The 22,336-nt window shown below is 42.8% G+C and overlaps 1 protein-coding gene across 3 annotated transcripts in view; it reads left to right on the top strand.

The window, feature by feature from the left end:
* The window catches only part of RNF144B (ring finger protein 144B), a 103,394-nt gene that overhangs the window by 341 nt on the left and 80,717 nt on the right, over positions 1–22,336 (top strand). For 2 of the 3 annotated variants that reach the window (XM_068160842.1, XM_068160843.1), the window contains exons 2-3: positions 227–553; positions 1,949–2,061. The gene's annotated coding sequence lies outside the window, so the exon portion shown is untranslated. Of the gene's footprint in view, positions 1–226; positions 554–1,948; positions 2,062–4,411; positions 4,497–22,336 lie in introns of those variants that run through there. The other variant, XM_068160844.1, reaches the window with a different exon arrangement.

The raw sequence follows: 22,336 nt of genomic DNA on the forward strand, positions 1-22,336 counted from the left end.
CTGAGGAAAGGAGCGGAGTGTGCGGCTGTGTGAGGGGCTGGTTCGCTCCCGGGGCCACTGTTTGCCAGCGGCGCTTTGTCGGCTCGCAGCTTTCTGCGGGTTCTTGTTCAAAGCGCCTGGTCTTTTCCCGGGTAACCCTCGATGTCTTGCCACCTTCGTCCCGTGCAGGCGGGACGTGCTGGGCGGTCCCGCTGTACTCTTAACGGCCGCGCCTCCCCGCTTATAGGCTGAGCGGTTGCAGCCAACGGAAGAAAACAGACGTTGAAGTTGGAGCTGGGGCTGAAGGGTGAGGTCTGCTCCTCACTTCTGTAAAATCAGAGTCGCAGGCTGCCCAAGAGAGAATAGAGGCCCGGTCCCGCTCCACCTGCTGTCGCCTTCCAGAGTTTAAGATCGTCTTCAAACCGGAGAGAAGGCCTGGCTGGGTTTAACGTGCCTTCAGCAGGAGTCAGCAGTACTCAAAATATATGTTGGAGAAAGGAAGTCGCCCGAACTAGCCAGTCTTGACACCGCATTGTGCTGACAGCGGCTTTTTGGCTAGTGTGAGTAGCTGTAGGTACGTGTCTCGCTCTTTTCAAGGGACCAGTTGAAGAGAGAGATCGGAAAGAAGAAAAAATGTCACGCTGGTGTGAATTGTTAATCTTAGGTCTGTGTAAAGTATAGCCATGTAGCATTAATAATAGAAATACATGTAAAATAAATACTACAAAATAATAGCGTCTGGAGTAGGAAAACGGGAAATGCTGGAATTCGTGTGCTGTGTACAAAAGGGAAATCTCCCAGTTTGGGCATCAGAGATGCAGATTCTTTTTAAAAGTGCAATCACAGATGGTGGTGGCCTTAAAAATAAAAAATGTAAATTATTTACCAACGATACATAATTAGACAAGCCTGAAGTTAGCACACACAAAGAGACAAAAGTATCTCCTCATTAAGCCATGGGCTACACAAATGGCACAAGACAGATGTTTGAAAACAATAGACAATCCTGTAACATGAATAGATTTGGATTAGAATAGAATCTTGACAGAAGACATCCAAAGGCTGTGCTTTCAAGTTGGCATGATAAATTAGGCCATTGTTTTGTAGGGAGGAGAATGTTTACCCAATGGAGATTTACATAATTAAACTACCTATGTTAATGTCCTACAAGTACCACATTAAAGCTGCACCTTGAGGAGTAATAGCCGCTAATGGCTTCATCAATCCTTTCAGTGAAGGCATCACTTCAGTAACTTAATGTTAGTTAAGTAATGTAAGTTAACTTTAGTTTATGGTAGTTTACGCAGAGAGTTGAAAGTCCTATGTGAGATAATTACACTGGTATAAAATGTTACTATTATCTAAGGTGTTTACACAGCATGGTGAGAGGTACTAAATGGAAGAAAGCTAAATTGGAAAGGGATAAGTGATTTTAAGAGGTTTTAAGAGTAAATGCAACAGCCGCTTACTACGGCCTTCTCTTACACTGTCACTCAGAGGCTGCGCTCCTGCTGTCATAGTCCCAATGTTAAGGATAATGTTAATTTCGACTTCCAGCTCCATCTGCCACACCAGTACCATAAAACATGGTTATGCTGGTGGTACCTTGGGCTCACTTTTAGATATCAAAGATTATGCCTCTTAGATAATGTAGTAGAATTAAATGGTGAAAAATGGTTTGAAGGTGCTGTGAAGAGAAGCTAGCATGTTTGCAGATATATTACATGCTTGTAATGTATGCTGGAGTGTGACAGGCAGCATGATGTTAAACATGGTTACTAGCGTCCGTTAATATAAGCAGCTCTTTTCAGTTAGTTTAGAGCAGCTTGTATGAGCAAGCAATGTTGGTTGGCTTTCAGTATAAAGAATATAGCAACTCTGGAGAAGATTTTGGAAGTAGAAGTGTAGGCTTCACAGAGCACACAGTAACACAGTAAACACAACAGGGTTGGGTTTATTTTCATTCCAGTGTGACTGGTTACTGGAGTGTCCTGCCATCAATGCAGAAAACAGCAGATCTCCCCTGGGCAAAATGACAGAAAAAGTCATCTGTAGATTGTAGAGAAAGTACCCAGTGTCAAAGTAAGTAAGTGTTCAGTAACTCTCATTAGAAGTTTTATCCATACACTGAAATGCTACAGCAACAAACTGTGGGGTCTGTATACGCCCACACTTCAGTCTTTCTATAACAGTCATGTAACTACATACTGCCTAGAAGTGTCAAAATGGCTTATCTTGGAAATGCTGAGAGAAGTTCTGTGTAGGTGCCAAGTCTGTCTTTATTAATAAACATCAGAAGCATCAGGCCTTGGAATTTAAGAATTATACAATTACAACTGAAATTGGGAGCCTAGACATGAACTAATGATAGACATAATAAGCACAATTTACAAGAGAAACTCAAAAACTATTTGAGCAGTATGTAGTTACGGTGCAATTAATAACATGCTAAGTATCTCAAATTGTTCACTGCATATTTGTGCAAGACATTTGACATTTGTGACAGGTAAGAAACCCCAATGTGCAGAGTGTTTCCTAAAGCGATCCCGCTTACTTCTGACAGCCTGCATCCCCCATTTCATTCCTCATCTGAGTCTTTCAGGATTAGTAGACTATTGCATCATTGGCATCTGTTTCTTACCCTTAAAAAGCTTGAAGAGTTGTCCTTGTAAATACAAATTCTCACAAACATGAAATGATTAATTGATAGGAATCAATCTGAGTAGTTTCACTGTCTGTTAGAAATCTCTATATGGGACATGTTTCAGGGTAAATATATGCAAAGATTTGACAAAATTGTAATAAAAACCACCTGAGATAGACAATGATTCAAAATGGTACATATAGTCACATTTTCCGTTGCTGTGTCAATGACAACACTGTACGTCATAAGGCTGAGCTTGGTGTTGGGATTTCCGTTAACCTGCCAGTTACCATGAAGGTAAATCTTACTCTGCGGGATTGGAAAATTACTGCTTTGTGTGTGTTTAATAACATCTACAAATGTATGTTCAATCAATGCACATGCAGCTAATGTACTGTCTATGAAGTATTTAGATACAGTAATAGATCTTGTATTAGATCTCCAGCAACAGTCTGGGAGCTTGGCACCAGCTGACAGGTAGCTCTTGCAGGTGATAGCACCACTGTGAGCTCTCCTGCATCCTCTGCTGATGCAGCGGCAAAAGGGCTTTCATCTCCCTGTCCCACGTTGCTCACTGGTCAAGAACCGTCAGCAGAATGGTTTCCCTCCTGAAGTACTGCAAAGGACAGTACCTCACCTCTGGTGAATGCTTACACAGTTATTGGCCTCCTGTGACTTCTGAGAGAGTTTTGCTGTGAATAGTGCGTGTATGTGCCAGTTACCTATGTAAATGTTGTGTAACTCACACATTAGAAAGGAAACACTGTCAATTCATTTGCACGTTGTGGTTTGCATTTACATTTTTATGTGACAGGTTTATAGGTTTGGGTGCAGTTGGCAGTTTACAGTTACACATATTTCAGCGCATTGTAAATGGAAAACACATCACGGGTGTTACTACTTTGCACTAGGACAAGTTTGCGCCTGGCTCATTATCAAGTTGTGTGACAAAGTAGAACTCGTGGTTTTCCATGTTCATGGCAAGCCTGCGTTTGAAAAAAAACCTGAACACCCAAACAACCGAAAACGAAAAGGGGAGAACGTTGTAGCTTTCTAATAATTTGGAGGGATCTTGGTAATGATTTGTCGACGTGACATGATACAATTTTACAAAGAAAGCGATCCACCCGCTCTCCAGCGCTCCACTAGCTGTGGCGCTTGCCGGCACCGAGCCCCTATGACATGAATTTGCCCTTTGTGGCAGAGGCAGCGGCAGCGCCGCCTGCTGTGACCCTGCTGGGCCTGGGCAGCGGGGACGCGGGTTGCTCCGCTCTCCGCCCGCAGCGGCGGGGCGTGCGTGCGGGGGCCGGCAGACTCCTGGGCTGGGAGGCAGAACGGCAGCGGCAGGAGGACGCGAGCGCGGACCGGCGGTTCACAGCTGCTCCCCCGGTCGCCTTCCCGCCAGTTACCGGCCACGCTGCCCCATCCAGGAGACCAGCGCCGCCGGGCTTAACCCATCGCGGCCCTGGCTGTGGGCAGCAAGGGGCGAAAGTACGGAACGGCGTGCGGCGCCTGAACTCGGCGTGCGGCTACCCTGCGCTCCACTACCTTCCGCGACCCGTCCGGGCGGCCCCGGCAGTGGGAGGCGCTGTGCTCCTAGCTCTGCCCCGTGGTTTTTTCTGTGCGAGCCGTGGTTCCCTTCGGCACCGACGGGCACCTGCGAAAGCGAGGGAGCTGGGAGCTGAGCCTGCTTCCCTGTTTGTCCAGGTCTGGCAGGCGGGGTTTTCCACCCTCGCCTTTCAGGTGAACAGGCGGTGATTGCTGGCTCGGGGCATGTGTGCTATTTGCGGGTTTCTCTGCGAAAGAGATGGAGTTTCCTCACCTTTAGGATTTTCGTGCCTTGCCTCTCGACTCCAGGAGCTTGTGAATACAGGTTTGACAGTTTGCTGGCGGTTTTATTGAGTGGGGAGTTTCATCTTGCATACTTGCAAATAATATTCTGAAGCCTAATTACGATTTAAGATTTCTTTAGATATTAAGCATGTAGTTTCTGTAATCTCAGGGTTTAAAAGGTATTTTTAAGGCATGCTTTGCCACAAATGAGGTGCAAGTGCAACCCTACAAAAGCATCTAAGCTTTGAAAAGACTTCTGCCTTCTCACATTGCTAATATGGCCCCTTAGTATTTATTGCAAAAGATATAAACTCCAAGTCTCCAGCTAGTTAGTCTGTAGTTGAAACAATTACCTTTAGCATCTAGGGGGAAAAAAGTGCCAGCTAAAGTTGCTGAAAAGTTTATACATCAGCCAGTAAGATTCAAGCAGCTTTAAAATTCCAGGGCTTGCCATGTGAATTCTGTGTGAATCATGCCTTATTTTTAAATTAATGGAATTTTACACTAAAAATATTCATGGCATATGGAAGCAGTATCCATGTCCTGGTTTGGACTACCAAAATCTGGAAAGTCCAGCATGGAGGCAAAGCATTTATCCTCATTTCACCTTTGTGTCTTCACATTTCATCTCGCAATTTACTTAGTTATTCATTGTTCAGCCCTTCTAGGGCTTTAGGTTTAGTGAAGTGAGTAAATGCCAGGTGGCCAAGTTCTGCTCCAAATTACTTCAGACTTTACACCATGGTAACTCTGTTTGTTTCAGAGCTGTTACTCTAGATTTACCTGACTGTAACTGGGTATTGAGCTTGCTCAATAGCTTCTGTCATATTTTTTTGACTTTTGTCAGCTCAAGCCAGGCTTTTAATACAGGATTTGTATGTAAATTGGATAATGCACAATGTAACTGATTCTGTTTAATAGGACTTGCAGAATTGGAATGTAACACATGTTTTTAGTAGAGGCAAGAAACCACAATGCTGTGTTGTATGGCTAAAAGCTATAAGCATTCAGTTCTGTTGACCTTTTTAGTGGAAATTTTGGTATGACAGAACTGAAAGCTTTAGAGAAAATGCTTTGTGTATGCACATAAATAGCCTTGCAAAATCAAGATGAGAAATACTTCTAAAGGTTTTTTTTTTAAAGTCTGAAAGAATTCCAGGAATGACATTTAGAAATAGAGACAAATATAGGAAACTCATATTTTTCCTCTCTGGTGGCTGGACCTCAGAGCCTTCACACATTCCTACGTCCCACTGCTTTGTGGTGTGAGGTGGGCTCCACCATGGTCTAGGACCCCAAGAAATATTAGGGGAGGCCTGTAGAGAGCTGCAAGAGTTTAGCACAGCATGGAAGAGTTACTGTTTGGTTAGTCAGGTGCTTGTTTTGGTCCTGTTCTATGTTAATGCATCTTTAGGGGGCATTTAAGTAAAGATTGATTTCAGTGTAGGAACCTGGAAAGACATATTTTGAATTATTAAAGTCTATAAGGGAAAATGTCCCATCTTTTATATACAGAAAGTGGATATCTGAGTGAATAGAAATGGATTGTCAAAAACTTAAATACTAACACAATACTTTTAAGTGGAAACAAAATTGATAATGATTATTTGAAGTAGTAGTATGATATTGCTTATTTTGGTTCTTGGGAGAGACCATATCGTTTTAGGCCTAATTTTGAATGCAAGACTCTGGGAAGGCATCCGTGTAATTCTGCAGAATTTGAATTCTCCCTAATTTTACTTCTAGGACTACCTTAGACACAAGGAAGAAGTTCTTTACAATGAAAGTGAAACAGGCTGCCCAGGGATGTGGTTGAGGCCCCATCCCTGAAGACTTTCAAGATCTGACTCGATGTGGCCCTAGGCAGTCTGATCTAGTTGGAGAGGTCCCTGCTCACTGCAGGGGGGTTGGACAAAATGACTTTTGAGCGTCCTTTCCAGCCCTTTGTTTTAGACACTCATCTTAAACTTGTGGATATTGAACAGCTGCTGAACATTTATTGGTTTTAGTTTTCTGTATAGAAGAAAACCTTGTAGTTGCACATTTTATTTCTGCTTTAAAGAGAAGGACTTTTCCATATTTCTGTCTTCTTCTTGTGAGCATAACAGAAATAAAGTCTGAAATCTTTCTAGTACGAAGTAGTTTTTACATTGTGTTGATGGATTTTAGAAAGCATTTGCTAAAGATTTAAGTGTCTTACCAAATAGTATTTAAATGTTCATTTTGGAAGAAGTGGGAAGACATTTGAGTATGGAACAAGACAAGTTTCCAGTTCTATGTGCATGAATCTAATAGTCACCCCTTGAGTCACCCAAGACAAGTTAGTGAAGGTTTACGGTACCTGAGTTTTGTAGTATAGCATGAGGGAAATAATTACAGACATATTCTGAAGTTTGCTCAAAAAATGCAATATTGTGTGATGCTCAGTGAATGGAACCTATATCCATTCTCAAAAGTGTTCAGTGGAATTGTATATAGTTTTAAAATTAGTTCTTACAATGTTTGGCTAAGCCTTTGTGGTAAAACTACCCAAACATGATAGTATCCACTTATATGGTAGTCAGTACTTCAGTGATCCTGTCTATTTTGGAGGCATTATCAAGACACTATTTTATTTGATGTAATTCTAAAAGCTAGAGTGCTCTGTAAAATACTTTGGTAACAGCAGTCTCAGCACAACTCAACATTACTGCAAGCGTGTCAAAGAAGGCAGAATTAGAGTACTTGGTTGCCTGGGATGAGATGTGGACATTCCAGTCAGACTTCGTAGGAGTAGCATCACATCACTGCCCACATAGATCTGTGGGGAGTTGGTTGAGCTCATTCAGAAAATTCCCAGGCTAGATAGTTGATATTCATCCCTAAATCGACAGCCACCTGAATATGAGCCAGCAGTGTGCCCAGGTGGCCAAGAGGGCCAACGGCATCCTGGCCTGCATTAGTAATAGTGTGGCCAGCAGGAGCAGGGAAGTCATTGTGCCCCTGTACTCTGCATTGGTTAGGCTGCACCTTGAGTACTGTGTCCAGTTCTGGGCCCCTCAGTTTAAGAAGGACATCGAAACACTTGAACGTGTCCAGAGAAGGGCAACAAGGCTGGTGAGAGGCCTTGAGCACAAGCCCTATGAGGAGAGGCTGAGGGAGCTGGGATTGTTTAGCCTGGAGAAGAGGAGGCTCAGGGGTGACCTCATTGCCCTCTACAACTACCTGAGGAGTGGTTGTGGCCGGGAAGGGGTTGGTCTCTTCTCCCAGGCAACCAGCACCAGAACAAGGGGACACAGTCTCAAGCTGCGCCAGGGGAGGTTTAGGCTCAAGGTGAGGTGGTTGAGTCACTGTCCCTGGAGGCGTTCAAGGGGAGATTGGACGTGGCACTTGGTGCCATGGTCTAGTCATGGGGTCTGTGTTGATAGGTTGGACTTGATGATCCTCTAGGTCCTTTCCAACCTAAGTTATACTGTGATATACATATATACTATATGTATACATATATAATACCTGGTGACAGAAGAGCTCATAAGCCAGTTGGAAACTTTTTTTTTGGGGGGGGGTCTCACTTTTTCCTCTCTTTCATCCTCTTCTGTCCCATATACATGCATTATAAATAGATAAATACATGTCTGTTAATGGAATACCAGGTTTTAACAATTAGTCTCTCCAAGTGAAACAACCTCCAAGATGCCAAGTTTGAGCTAGGTAACCCAAAACTCAGGTGAAGTAATTAATTGGGTGTTTTGTTGTTTTGGTTAGTTTTGTTGTGTCTGTCCCCCCTCCCCCCCCCCCCCCCCCCCTTTAATAACTTAGTAAGATGAAGAATAGCATAGGAAGAACATAATTTAATAGCAGAATTGGAAATACAGTACAAGCTTGCTGGTTGCCATCCATGCTGCCTGGACAGAGGAAAAAAAAAACAGGACGTTTTCAAAATGTTTCTTGAAAGTCAGCAGAAAAGAGCAAAGCAAACCGATCAGACTGTACAGTCCCACAGGACCTTTAATCACTACCAGGGAAAGCTTAGCTGGAAGCAGTTCTGATACCCATTCTTTCTCCCTTGGTGATTTTGCTGTCTGTAGAGCAGCAGCTTCTCTGTGCTTTGTAGCTAGAATTGTTTGGATGATACACCAGGTTGTGATCTGTGGCAGACATCTGTAGGACAGAAAATCAAACAAATGTTGTACAAATATATCCAGTATAAGCTGTCTCACTGATGACTTTTCACTTCCAAATATTCCCTCTGTGTTTGCAAATATGCATGTGTTTTATTATGCATGTTTTGCTGGCATGAAAAATGTGAGAAAATTGTTTGCTCTGGTTTCTGAAAGTGACTTTTAGAACTTGCACTGTTTGTGCTTTCCAGGATTTCAGCAATAAGCATCCAAACAATTGTTACTGTAGATGTGCCAATGTCAGGGCAAAAAGAATCAAGTATCCACAGGTCTGGTGTCTCCTGTATCCTCACTCCATGCTTTTAGGTCTATTTAGGCTCATTTTAAGGAAGACTTTGGAATGCAAAATTGACTTTAAAACTGTTAGTTTTTTCAGTGTGTTTGTTAAGGTGATGCTTTTTTCAGGCCTGTGTTGAACAGCCATCTTGCTGAAATCTTGTTAGTGATCCAGAATACACACAGAGGTGTATGACTCCTTTAAAGGATTTAAGCATTAGTGATACAGATCTTGGATTTGTTCATATTTTACAGGAGTTTCTGGGGTGTTTCAGAGATTACTCTTCTAAGCTTCTAATAATAATAATAGTAATAATAATAATAATAGTAATAATACAGGTTGGAAGAGACCTTCAAGATCATCACGTCCAACCTATCAACCAATCCAACCCACCTAAACAACTAATCCATGGCACCAAGCACCCCATCAAGTCTCCTCCTGAACACCTCCAATGATGGTGACTCTACCACCTCCCTGGGCAGCACATTCCAATGGGCAATCACTCTCTCTGTATAGAACTTCTTCCTAACATCCAACCTAAACCTCCCCTGGCGCAGCCTGAGACTGTGTCCTCTTATTCTGGTACTGGCTGCCTGGGAGAAGAGACCAACATCTGCCTGTCTACAACTTCCCTTCAGGTAGTTGTAGAGAGCAATAAGGTCACCCCTGAGTCTCATCCTCTCCAGGATAAGCAACCCCAGCTCCCTCAGTCTCTCCTCATAGGGCTTGTGTTCCAAACCCCTCGCCAACTTTGTTGCCCTTCTCTGGACTCATTCCAGCAAGTCAACATCCTTCCTAAACTGAGGGGCCCAGAACTGGACACAGTACTTGAGGTGTGGCCTAACCAGTGCAGTATACAGGGGCAGAATGACTTCCCTGCTGCTGCTGGCCACACTGTTCTTGATGCAGGCCAGGATGCCATTGGCGCTCTTGGCTGCCTGGGCACACTGCAGGCTCATGTTCAGTCTACCATCGACCAGTACCCCCAGGTCCCTCTCTACCTGGCCGCTCTCCAGCCACTCTGACCCCAAAAAGACAATCACAAGGTACTTCAAACTCTTTTTCTGGTTACTGAAATGTTGCTGTTGCAATTATTTGTTGTACTTCATCAGCCTGCAAGAAGGTGGTGCAGCACATGACATTTCAAAATAAATACTCTACCTCCTCTAAGTTAATAATTCCATAGATAAACTGAAAGTCCTTAATGTTGGCAAAACTGTTAACTGTCAAACGTGGTAAAATCCTGTGATTCTGTGAAATTATCTAGTGCTTTTGGGGAAAAAATATCCACATGCATAATCATGTGGACAACAGTGTCTTTGTGGAATAGAACACATTCTCATGCTTTTTGAGCATTTCACAGTATCACAGTATAACTTAGGTTGGAAAGGACCTCGAGGATCATCGAGTCCAACCTATCAACACAGACCCCATGACTAGACCATGGCACCAAGTGCCACGTCCAGTCCCCTCTTGAACGCCTCCAGGGACGGTGACTCAACCACCTCCCTGGGCAGCCCGTTCTTTCTCCTCACCTCGAGTCTAAACCTCCCCTGGTGCAGCTTGAGACTGTGTCCCCTTGTTCTGGCGCTGTTTGTTCCTAATACTGAAGAATAATATATGAAATGTAGAAACAAGTAGAGGGCACATGAGATAATGCTTGTGCCTGGTGTTCAGGCACAAGTTTTGACAAATAAATTGCTATGTTATATTCTTGTTATAGCAGGGGGTAGTCTGTAGTAGCCTGCTAAGTTGAAAGTGACAGAAGAATTTTCACTGCTGTCTTGTGTCTGAATGTTGTCTTTGCATACTCCTAACACTGAAATAGTCTCCTTTCCTGATGAAATTTTTGTGTTTGGTTTTAGTCCAGAGGTTGACTTTCCTGGAAAGCTTATGGGAAAATCCTTTGCCTGGTTTTGATTAATAATAATAAAAAAAATTACATACTTTTCCCTTTTGAAATGTAGCTGGGGAAAGAGGCTGCTGTTATATAAACACAACTGCGTAATGTGACAGTCTTAGCCTCACTATTTCTCATTGCTTATATACTTTGGGGGAAAAAAATCAGCAAATATTTTTAAAATCTGGTGTCTGTTTCTAGTTTATTCTTAGTCACTTCATCCTGTTGCTTTTTTGAAAGACTCATACCCTGTTTGCTACCATGTGGTGAGGCTTGTACTGCTGTGCTCTTAAACGGCTGTAGATAAGCATGATTTAACACTGATTACACCGGCCACTACCATTAGTGGGATGAAGCTTCTTTGGATGCCTACTTAGGCCTTAAGGGAACTGCTTAGACCCACAATGTGAAGCAGTTTGTATTACTGATGAGAATTAGACTTTTTGGTAGTGGATTGCATCACTCATTAAAAGATCCTTTATCACACATGAGCACTGTAACGTGAACATTTGGGTAAGCTGGAAGAAGTAGTTGCTTCTCACCTCTCAGAAATAAGTCCTGAAGCCCCAGTGCTATAATAACTTTAAAAAGTGGTTACCTTATTTGCCTGCCCAAATTAAGATCACAGTATCACTAAGGTTGGAAGAGACCTCAAAGATCATCGAGTCCAACCTGTCATCACAGACCTCATGACTAGACCATGGCACCAAGTGCCACGTCCAATCCCCTCTTGAACACCTCCAGGGATGGTGACTCCACCACCTCCCTGGGCAGCACATTCCAATGACCAATGACTCTCTGTGAAGAACTTTCTCCTCACCTCCAGCCTACACTTCCCCTGGCACAGCTTGAGACTGTGTCCTCTTGTTCTGGTGCTGGTTGCTAGAGAGAAGAGACCAACCCCTTCCTGGCTACAACCACCTTTCAGGTAGTTGTAGACAGCAATGAGGTCACCCCTGAGCCTCCTCTTCTCCAGGCTAAACAATCCCAGCTCCCTCGGCCTCTCCTCATAGGGCTTGTGCTCAAGGCCTCTCCCCAGCCTTGTTGCCCTTCTCTGGACACGTTCAAGTGTCTCAATGTCCTTCTTAAACTGAGGGGCCCAGAACTGGACACAGTACTCAAGGTGTGGCCTAACCAAAGCAGAGTACAGGGGCACAATGACTTCCCTGCTCCTGCTGGCCACACTATTCCTAATGCAGGCCAGGATGCTGTTGGCCTTCTTGGCCACCTGGGCACACTGCTGGCTCATGTTTATGCAGATATTAAAGATGGACTATTCACACACCTAATGGCTTTTACAGTCGTGTGCAGGGTTGTAGATTTTAATAATGTAGAATAGCTGGTATCTCTCTAAGAGATTTTTGAAGTTTTATAGACAAATATAATATGTAGTATTATTAATTAGATCTGCTGGTTCATGATCTGTTTTGGTCTTGAAAAGTAAACATGTCCTAAACATAAAATATTTACTTTGATTTCAATTAAAATTTGGTCTAAGTTCTGTCATGTCTTAAAGCCTACTAAAGTCTTTCCACTGTTTTAATTGAATCCTGGATGAAGCTTACTCTGGTAAAAGTCTTTTTGCCCACAATACATTGTGACCTGAGGTGTCTCATTATTGAAACCAGCTGGGGGAGTACGCAGATTGAGCGATGCAATTGCAGGGAGTTTCTTGTGTCACTTCTAACATCTAAATGCCAGTTCAGTTTGTAAATGTAAGCCTCTGGCTAATCCGCTCTGGGCTTTGCTGTGAGGGAATTCAGATACTGGAAAGTAAAGCAGGATCAAGCATTAGCTACAGAAGTGAAGACTTGCTAAAAACAAATGCTATGGTTCTCATCAGAGTGGGAATTGAATCATGTCATGGCTATTTCTCCTTCAAAATGTGTTAGTATGTAAATTTCTTTGTGTTTGTTGTGCTTAGGAGGTAACTTAGCAAGGAAGATTTGGCCTGCAGTATGCATCAGGATGGTCAGTTAAGCAGGGGTGATAGAATGCATGGCTTTTTTCTCAGAAATCTGAGTGCTATTAGGTTACATCTGGTTTGTGTGTCTAATTGGCTGTGCATTTATCCTTCAAAAATGCATTCATCTTGAGTTTTCACAGAAATGTTACTTGTCTTTTCAGACTAATTTCTACTTTTAAACTCTATTAAAAAAAAAAAAAAAGAGAAAGGAAAAAAAAAGTGACCTTATTTCCCAGCTTGGCACAGAAGGTCACATATCTTGGCTTTCCATCTGGTTAAGTAATTCAGTTGAAAAATGAGCTAAGCAACAGAGCAATTTTTGTTGTTTTTTTCTGAATGCCTTACAAAAATAGTTGTTTGAAATGCTTTCATTTCACACTTACTCACAGCTACCTTCTTTTCCGGCCCTGTCTTCACTGCATGTTGTGCCTCAGAAAAAATGAGTGTCTTTCTCTGGTCTTGCATACATGGGAACATTCAGAAAAAAATATTCCAAATTAACTGCATGGACATTCTGGAATATTAATTTGAGCTAGCTTCAAAAGTTTATTAATGAAGTCACATTGAAATCTGTTATGGATACTTTTATTTGCAAGTGACTTTTGTTTATCTGATTTCTAAAGTAAATTAAACAGGAACAGTTTTCAGTCACTTTTAAACTCTACTTTAACTAATAAATTTAAAAAGCTTATGCAAATTATTCCTGAAGATTCTGGCAAATAAACCCTGCTGTTTTGGTAGGGTGAATGATGAGGTTGCAATGTCTGAATCTGCATTCTGCTCCTCTTTTTAGGTGGCCGGACAAAGAACAGCAGAACACCATGTATGCTTGCTGTGCACCTGGGGTAGTTCCCAAATGGCATGTAGCATGAAATCCTGTTCAGAGAAAGCAGATATAGTGGGCTGTGAACTGGGGAGTCATGAGGTGCAGCTTGCTGTGGGCAGCAATGGCCATCTTTGGCAGAAGGTGAGGCAGGCAGCGGTAAGGTCCTTAGTGTTTCCTAATTAATATCTTCAGCTGCAAGATTTGGCAGGACTTGCTTCTCTGTGTAAATGAGCTTTCTGTCTACAAACTGTGAAGTGGGAGTGTGCTCTCTCCTGGAAATATGCAAAAAGTGAAGGCAATTAGCTGAAACTCTTCAGGCTTTTAAAAAAGTTTGTATTTTCCTGGTACTGAAGGTGTGTCTTCCAAGAGAAGGTGCTGTTGAATAGGACAGGATGTACACAACACCTCCTCCTCCATGCTAGCTCCTGTTTTGGGTATTGTCAAATATTCTTGTTGAATGTGAAGTAGTTCAATAACCTGGAGTGTTCAAGTCATTGCACGTGGAAAGAGATACTGAGTGATTGAAATTGTGCTGTATATTCATACACTCAATGAATACAGAGTAGCTTTTATATGTAGATAAGCTGTAAAGAGTCCTTTTTTCATTACACAAGGGCCATGTATACTCGACTATCTTTCCACACTTTTCCAGTAATACAAAAATCTGCTTCTTCTGTTGTGGACATCCCTGAGGCCAAAGATACTCATGCAGTGAGACCATGCTGCAGAAACTGCCTGCAAGAGGAAATTTTGAATGCAGTTAGTGGTGGGATAAGGCACTCTTCCTTCTCTGGAATTATGATGAAATTCTGTACAGATGGATTTGGATGAACATTTGGAATCTTTCTCATTTATGTTCATTCTGGCTAGGAGCACTGTCCACACTTTTCAAACTTAGTGTGGAGGTGTAGCAGTGCATATTAAACTCACATCACTTTCTTCTCCTGTGGTTTAGTCCCAATAATCTGGAATTTTCCTGGTGGTAACCTGCTGAAAGCCCCAGAATATGTCCCTTAAACAAACCTGATGCTTCCCAAACTAGATACTCCTCTTTGACTAATGAAAGAGATCAAATTCTTTGGCATGGGCTCTGCTCCTGAACTCAGTAAAACAGTCTTGAAAACTAATTCAAACAGTTCAGAACTATTGGAAGCAGGATTTTTTGGGATGTGTACTAGGTGCTGGTTTCTACTTTTTGAGGATACCTGCTTTTGTGCCTGAGGTTCTTCTGTCAAGGCTGATGTAAGTATTGTTCGTAGACTTGTAGTCATTTATGTATTTTGCTCATGTGAATAAAATATTTCATCCTCATATAATATGTTAGGACTTTTAAAACTTTTTTTTTTTTGTTTATAAATGCATTTTTTTCACTCTTTGATTTCTGTCTCTGCTTTTGCAGAGCTGAGAACTGGTCCATTTGTCCTTTCTGTGTTGCATTTTGTTCTGGGAATTATTGCACGATATACAAACTTATATCTATTTGTTCATGCAGACTGGCATTTTCATATATACTTCCTCAAGAAAACTCAAGTGTTTAGGGATACTTTAAAATGCAAGTTTTCTGTTAGATGAGCTTGCTGCACTGTCTTACTTTGTGGCTACCCAGTTAATGGATCTGGTGGAGAGGAAACTAAGGGATTGGGGCAGTGACAGCAAAAAGACAAACAAGAGCTCTTCATTCAGGGAAAGCCCACAGCTGCACCAGGCTGGAAGATGCTGGAGACATTATTACATCACATCTAACTATTTAAAATAGTATATTATTTAAAATAGTATATTACAGTATGAGTAAAATCTCACTTCACTGGCTCCTTACTTTCATTCCTCATGAATCTAATTACTTGCTTTTGAATGAGCAAATTTGCTTTGACACAAAGGGAAAATGTAATAAAAATCAGCAATATTTTGTCATTAGCACAACAAAACACAGATCTTTAAATTATTTTCAATACCTCTGGGTTTGGTTTTTTTGGCTCTGTTGTGAAATGGGGTTTTGTGTGTCTTACTATAAAGTCAATCTTAATCACAGGATTTTGCAGTATCCACAGAGATTAGCTGACTTTGTGGGGGCTTAAAACCAGACATAAAGTTGTATGTGTAATAGTTCTACTATTTATTGAATAAACACCAGATTTTGGCGTGGCAAAAGTGGGCATATTAGAAATGTTGTTTAGTTTATTTTGTTATTGAAAGTATCTCCTAAAAATCAGAACTTGTACTTAGTTGTCTTGACATGTGAATACATTTATGTTGCAGATGACTCAAATTCCCACCAGCCTGCAGCATGTGTTAATTTGCAAAAGCTGTAAGAGGCAAGCGGTTTAAAAAAGTCACCAACTGTGCAGTGTGCCCTTGGGCACTGATTACATGCTCATTACCTCCTAGGCCCCTCCTTTGCTTTGTGTGTTGGTTCCTTGTCCTCAGAAGACACATGCATGTGCTACTTTGTCCTGAGTTACTGCCTGGGATTAAGGGAGCTCTGAAGGTCCTCTTGTCTTCCATCAGCTCAGGAGATCCCACTAGCATATAAGGATGCACAGGAATAAATTAAACAGCAGGTAGAAGTGGGGTTAGTACAATATACAGAATGACTGGGAGCGTGTGTGTCATGATACCCTTGGGATGGCAGGAGGGAATGTCTGTCCCCTGAGTGCCCCCTTCATTCAGTATATTGGCTTCTGTAGATTTACTGAGCTTCTGCCTCTCTGTGTCCTTCTCCTGAATGAGTGCCACCGAACACTGATACATTGTTTGCCAATTCAGTATCTGTTCTTGCTCTTTGGTTTCTGACAGAAGAGTTTGGGGATGTGAAGCTATTAGTTCAATCTCAACTCAGAGAGCCTGATGACATTAACAACTAGGAGACAGAAGAGTGTTCTGAGAAAGCCAAGTAGTTTGTTCACTAGTGTTATTTCAGGTTTAGGAACACTGCTTATACTTGAGTACGTGCTTGTCAGGTTTGCCAATGACATCAGGCTATGTGGTGTGGTTGACCCACTGGAGGGAAGGGATGCCATGCAGAGGGATCTAGACAGTCTTGAGAGGTGACCCTGTGCAAACCTCATGAAATTCACCATGTCCAACTGCAAGGTCCTGCATCTGAGTGGAACAATCTCAAACACTGATACAGACTGGGTGATGAGTTGATTGAGAGCAGCCCTATGGAGAAGGTCTTGGGGATGCTGGTGGATGAAAAACTAATTAGAAGCCAGCAATGCATTCCCACAGCCCAGAAAACCAACCACATCCTGCATCATAAAAAGTGTGACCAGGTCAAGGAAGGTGATTTGCCCTCTCTGCTGTACTCTTATGAGACACCACCTGCAGTATTGTGTCCAACTGTGGTGCTCCCAGCACCTGCTTGAGCAGGTCCAGAGGAAAGCCATGAAGATGATCAGGGGACTGAAGCATCCTCTTTGAGGACAGTTTGACAGAGTTGATGGTGTTCAACCTGGAGAAAAGAAGGCTCTGGGGACACCTTACAGTAGCCTTGTGATACCTAAAAAAGGGCTTATAGAAAAGCTGGGGAGGGACTCTTATCAGGGAGTGTAGTAATAGGACAAGGGATAATGGCTGTAAGATGAAAGAAAACAGATTGAGATTAGATATTAGGAAGAAATTCTTTGAAGTGAGGATGGAGGGACAGTGGAACAGGCTACCCAGAGAAGTGGATCTCCCCTTTCTGGGAGTGTTGAAGGCTAGACTGGATGGGACTCTGAGCAACCTTGACTAGTGGAAGGTGTTCCTGCCCATGGCAGGGAGGTTGGAAGTAGATGATTTCTAAGATCCCTTCTAACCCAAAACATTCTGTATTTCTGTATCCTAGTATCAGTATAGAAAGAGCCAATATCCTTTTGTACCTCCTTTTAAATGGAATTTCTGTAATACTGAAAGAGAAACAAGCGCTAGTTTGTGCTTGCTGTGTGAAGCTGAGGGATCTCAGCCAGGGTACAGTGAAGAGGGAACTGCTGCAAGGAAATAAAGCTCTGCACCACATTAGCCAGAGGTATTAAAGTATGCAGTGAAGCACTACAAAACTGCTCAGCTTTCCAGAGCAGTTGTTTTTTCCCCCCTGCTTTTTAATTCAACTTTGAGCAGATAGTTATGTATATATCATGAACGCTATGAAGATGACATTTAACAAATGCAAGTGCCAGGTGCTGCACTTTGGCCACAACCACCTCATGCAGAGCTACAGGCTGGGGTCAGAGTGGCTGGAGAGTTGCCAAACAGAAAGGGACCTGGGGGGTGCTGACTGACAGCTGGCTGAACACGAGCCAGCAGTGTGCCCAAGTGGCTAAGAAGGCCAATGGCATCCTGGCCTGCATCAAGAATAGTGTGGCCAGCAGGAGCAGGGAAGTCATTGTGCCCCTGTACTCTGCATTGGTTAGGCCACACTTTGAGTGCTGTGTCCAGTTCTGGGCCCCTCAGTTTAAGAAGGACATTGAGACTCTTGAACGTATTCAGAGAAGGGCAACAAGGCTGGGGAGAGGCCTTGAGCACAAGCCCTATGAGGAGAGGCTGAGGGAGCTGGGATTGTTTAGCCTGGAGAAGAGGCAGCTCAGGGGTGACCTTACTGCTGCTTACAACTGCCTGAAGGTTGGTTGTAGCCAGGAGGGGGTGTTGGTCTCTTCTCCCAGGCAACGAGCACCAGAACAAGGGGACACAGTCTCAAGCTGTGCCAGGGGAGGTTTAGGCTCAATGTGAGGAGAAAGTTCTTCACTGAGAGAGTTGTTAGCCATTGGAATGTGCTGCCCAGGGAGGTGGTGGAGTCACCATCCCTGGAGGTGTTCAAGAGGGGATTGGACGTGGCACTTGGTGCCATGGTTCAGTCATGAGGTCTGTGGTGACAGGTTGGACTTGACGATCTTTGAGGTCTCTTCCAACCTTGGTGATACTGTGATTCTGTGAAGAACAGTTTCAAAAGATTCCCCGAAACTATTGCTTTCCTATTTGTTTTAAAAGAGACATCTTGTCGATTTTAATGTATGAAGGTTTGAATCCTACAACTTGTTTTTTTTTTAATTTTTTCTTGTGTTGGTAAGTACGTGCTTTGAAGGCATGAACATAAGTGTCTGAGTGGATTTTTCTAGTAAGAACAAGTATAGATACGAGACCATGATTAATAACCAGGCTTCATAATGGTATTTAAAGATTAGAGATTCCTATGCCAAATGTTCCTTACCATGTCATATGTTGCCATGAGGGACAATGCTTTAAATGCAAGGAATTAAAATTGCATTTGTCTGTGAACTGCTGCAGGCAGCCCCTCGATGTGTGCTTGGAAGAGTACTGCTGGACCAGGGGAGCAGCAGTAGAAGCTTGGGTGGGCACACTGTCTGCCTCCAATAACTTGGCTGCCAGTTTTCTGGTTGTTTATTATTAGAATAGAATAGAATAGAATAAACCAGGTTGGAAGAGACCTTCAAGATCATCGTGTCCAACCTATCACCCAACACCACCTAATCAACTAACCCATGCAACCAAGCACCCTGTCAAGTCTCCTCCTGAACACCTCCAGTGACGGCGACTCCACCACCTCCCCGGGCAGTCCATTCCAATGGGCAATCACTCTCTCTGTGTAAAACTTCCTCCTGACCTCCAGCCTGAACTTCCCCTGGTGCAGCCTGAGACTGTGTCCTCTTGTTCTGGTGCTGGCTGCCTGGGAGAAGAGACCAACCTCTGCCTGTCTACAACCTCCCTTCATGTAGTTGTAGAGAGTGATAAGGTCACCCCTGAGCCTTCTCTTCTCCAGGCTGAGCAATCCCAGTTCCCTCAGCCTCTCCTCATAGGGCTTGTGTTCCAAGCCCCTCACCAACTTTGTTGCCCTTCTCTGGACTCGTTCCAGCAAGTCAACATCCTTCCTAAACTGAGGGGCCCAGAACTGGACACAGTACTCGAGGTGTGGCCTAACCAGTGCAGTGTACAGGGGCAGAATGACCTCCCTGCTCCTGCTGGCCACACTGTTCTTGATGCAGGCCAGGATGCCATTGGTCCTCCTGGCCACCTGGGCACACTGCAGGGTCATGTTCATCCTACCATCAACCAGCACCCCCAGGTCTTTGTCTTTGTGAAGACCAGAATTTTAATGTCACAAATAGAGTAGAGTAGAGTAGAGTAGAATAGAATAGAGTAGAGTAGAATAGAATAGAATAGAATAGAACCGGACCAGACCAGGTTGGAAGAGACCTTCCAGATCATCGTGTCCAACCCATCAACCAATCCAATCCACCTAAACAACTAACCCATGGCACCAAGCACCCCATCAAGTCTCCTCCTGAACACCTCCAATGATGGTGACTCCACCACCACCCTGGGCAGCCCATTCCAACGGGCAATCATTCTTAATTCTGTGTCATCCTGATAGTTTCCTGTGTGAAGGACTAGTGGTCACTGTCTTTAAAGCCACCATAAGTAGAAGTGAACATTGTGTATCGGGACTACAAACAAGTTTGCTAGTTAGGATGATGGCAGTAACATGCCCTATGAGGAGAGACTGAGGGAGCTGGGGGTGCTTAGCCTGGAGAGGATGAGACTCAGAGGTGACCTTATTGCTCTCTACAACTACCTGAAGGGAGGTTGTAGACAGGCGGAGGTTGGTCTGTTCTCCCAGGCAGCCAGTACCAGAACAAGAGGACACAGTCTCAGGCTGCACCAGGGGAGGTTTAGGTTGGATGTCAGGAAGAAGTTCTATACAGAGAGAGTGATTGCCCATTGGAATGGGCTGCCCAAGGAGGTGGTGGAGTCACCATCATTGGAGGTGTTCAGGAGGAGACTTGATGGGGTGCTTGGTGCCATGGGTTAGTTGTTTGGGTGGGTTGGATTGGTTGAAGGGTTGGACACGATGATCTTGAAGGTCTCTTCCAACCTGGTCTGGTCCGGTTCTATTCTATTCCGTTCCGTTCCATTCCATTCCATTCCATTCCATTCCATTCCATTCCATTCCATTCCATTCCATATACTGCCATTGTGCAGCAGCTCTCTGCTTTGGTCTGGTTTGCACAGAATTTGAAGTAGTTTTGATTTAATCTGAGAGATCAATTTACATCTGCTTTCATCTGAAAGACTCTATATAGTCATAGAATTTTCAATGTCTGACTTGTTTCACCTGAAATGATTTTAAAGAATCTTGGACAAGGGTTTGAATCTCCTCTTTTGGCATGGAAGGTTTAGGGACCTTTGAAGAGATCAGTGAAATCTGTAAACCTTTTTGATTGCAGAAGGAACATATTTTGATTTCTGAAACCTCTCATGAGAAGTGGAAAAGAAAAACAGGCTATTTATCAAAGATTGGTGTGTGAAATGAAAAGTATGAAGTTATGTTTTGCAAATTGTTGCTGTTCAATGTGCTTTTAAAAGATAAAGACAGAAGTTTAGGCGCAAGGTGAGGAGAAAGTTCTTCACTGAGAGAGTCATTCGCCATTGGAATGTGCTGCCCAGGGAGGTGGTGGAGTCACTGTCCCTGGAGGGGTTCAAGAGGGGATTGGATGTGGCACTTGGTGCCATGGTCTAGTCATGAGGTCTGTGGTGACAGGTTGGACTTGATGATCTTAGAGGTCTCTTCCAACCTTGGTGATACTGTGATACTGTAATACTGTGAAAATTACAGTTCTTGTTAAAGCATTTGCAGAAGATGCATAGTTATATTAGGGTTTTCAGTTTTCAGATGAAGAGAAACGCTTACTTAAGTTGCCATCTGCAACCTTGGTGATACTGTGATACTGTGATCTGCATAGTCACCTCTCAACAGGGATCTGTAGTGCATATGTTTTTCCTTACCTTGACCTTTTTTTCTGAAGAGGAGAGGAAAGCATATAGAATAAATTTGGCATATGATGTTGTGTCTTTCTCAGGGAATACACTAGTTGATAGTATTGGGCCATCTCAGGGTGAAAATGAAACTTTGTATTTGTGACAATTGACTTGATGGCAGCTGTCAGACAAGATTTCAAGTCATGGGAAGTATTTGAAAAGGTTCCTGTCAAATAATTGCATGCTCATTGCATGTTCATCCCTGACCTTGGAAATTATTGCTCGTTTTAGCAAAACATTCTTCTGGCATCTATAGTCTCTGTGAAATGGGGCTGGTAGGATTCTTTAAAATGAATCTATATTATTATTGATGTACTAAACCAATCCATTCCCCTGTGTCAGAGCATCATAATTAATTTGTGGTAGTGTCAGTCTACTTTCTTTCATGCTGCTTTTTCATTTTCTAGTAGCGGTTACAGGATAAGGGAAATCATAACAAGACACTGAGAATGTAACTCTTAATTTACAGGGAAAAATGTAATAATAGTAAAGTGGCAGTGAATTTCCTTTGGGAAAATGAGGTTTTCTTCTTTGGCACTCTTGTTCTTCATAAATTGTATTTGCCTTGACCTTGTGGTTAATGACCTCAATAGAGTAATTTCCTAGACTTAAATTGCTGCAAGATATTATCTGTTTTCCTTTTGCTTATTATCACTTGCTAATTTTATTGATACTGATAGGAAACATAAATTTCATTTACATTTAGATAGCCAACTTGTGCTAATGCTAGGAAGTTAAAAACAGTTCTAAAGCTTTTGTACAAACACTCTGTAACTCCAATCAGTGAATTGAATTAACTCAGGTCGGTCAATTTTCATATTTAATTAATGCTTTTTTCCTTACAGTTACTTCAACACAAAAATATCCTTTCTAATCCTTGAAGTAAGAATCCTGTAAATAAACACGTGGGAGTAAAGACTGCATCACATATTTCATATT

The sequence above is a fragment of the Melanerpes formicivorus genome, unplaced genomic scaffold (assembly GCF_026170545.1).
Source record: "Melanerpes formicivorus ecotype bairdi unplaced genomic scaffold, bMelFor1.0.p_v2 SCAF_53, whole genome shotgun sequence".
Taxonomy (NCBI): domain Eukaryota; kingdom Metazoa; phylum Chordata; class Aves; order Piciformes; family Picidae; genus Melanerpes; species Melanerpes formicivorus.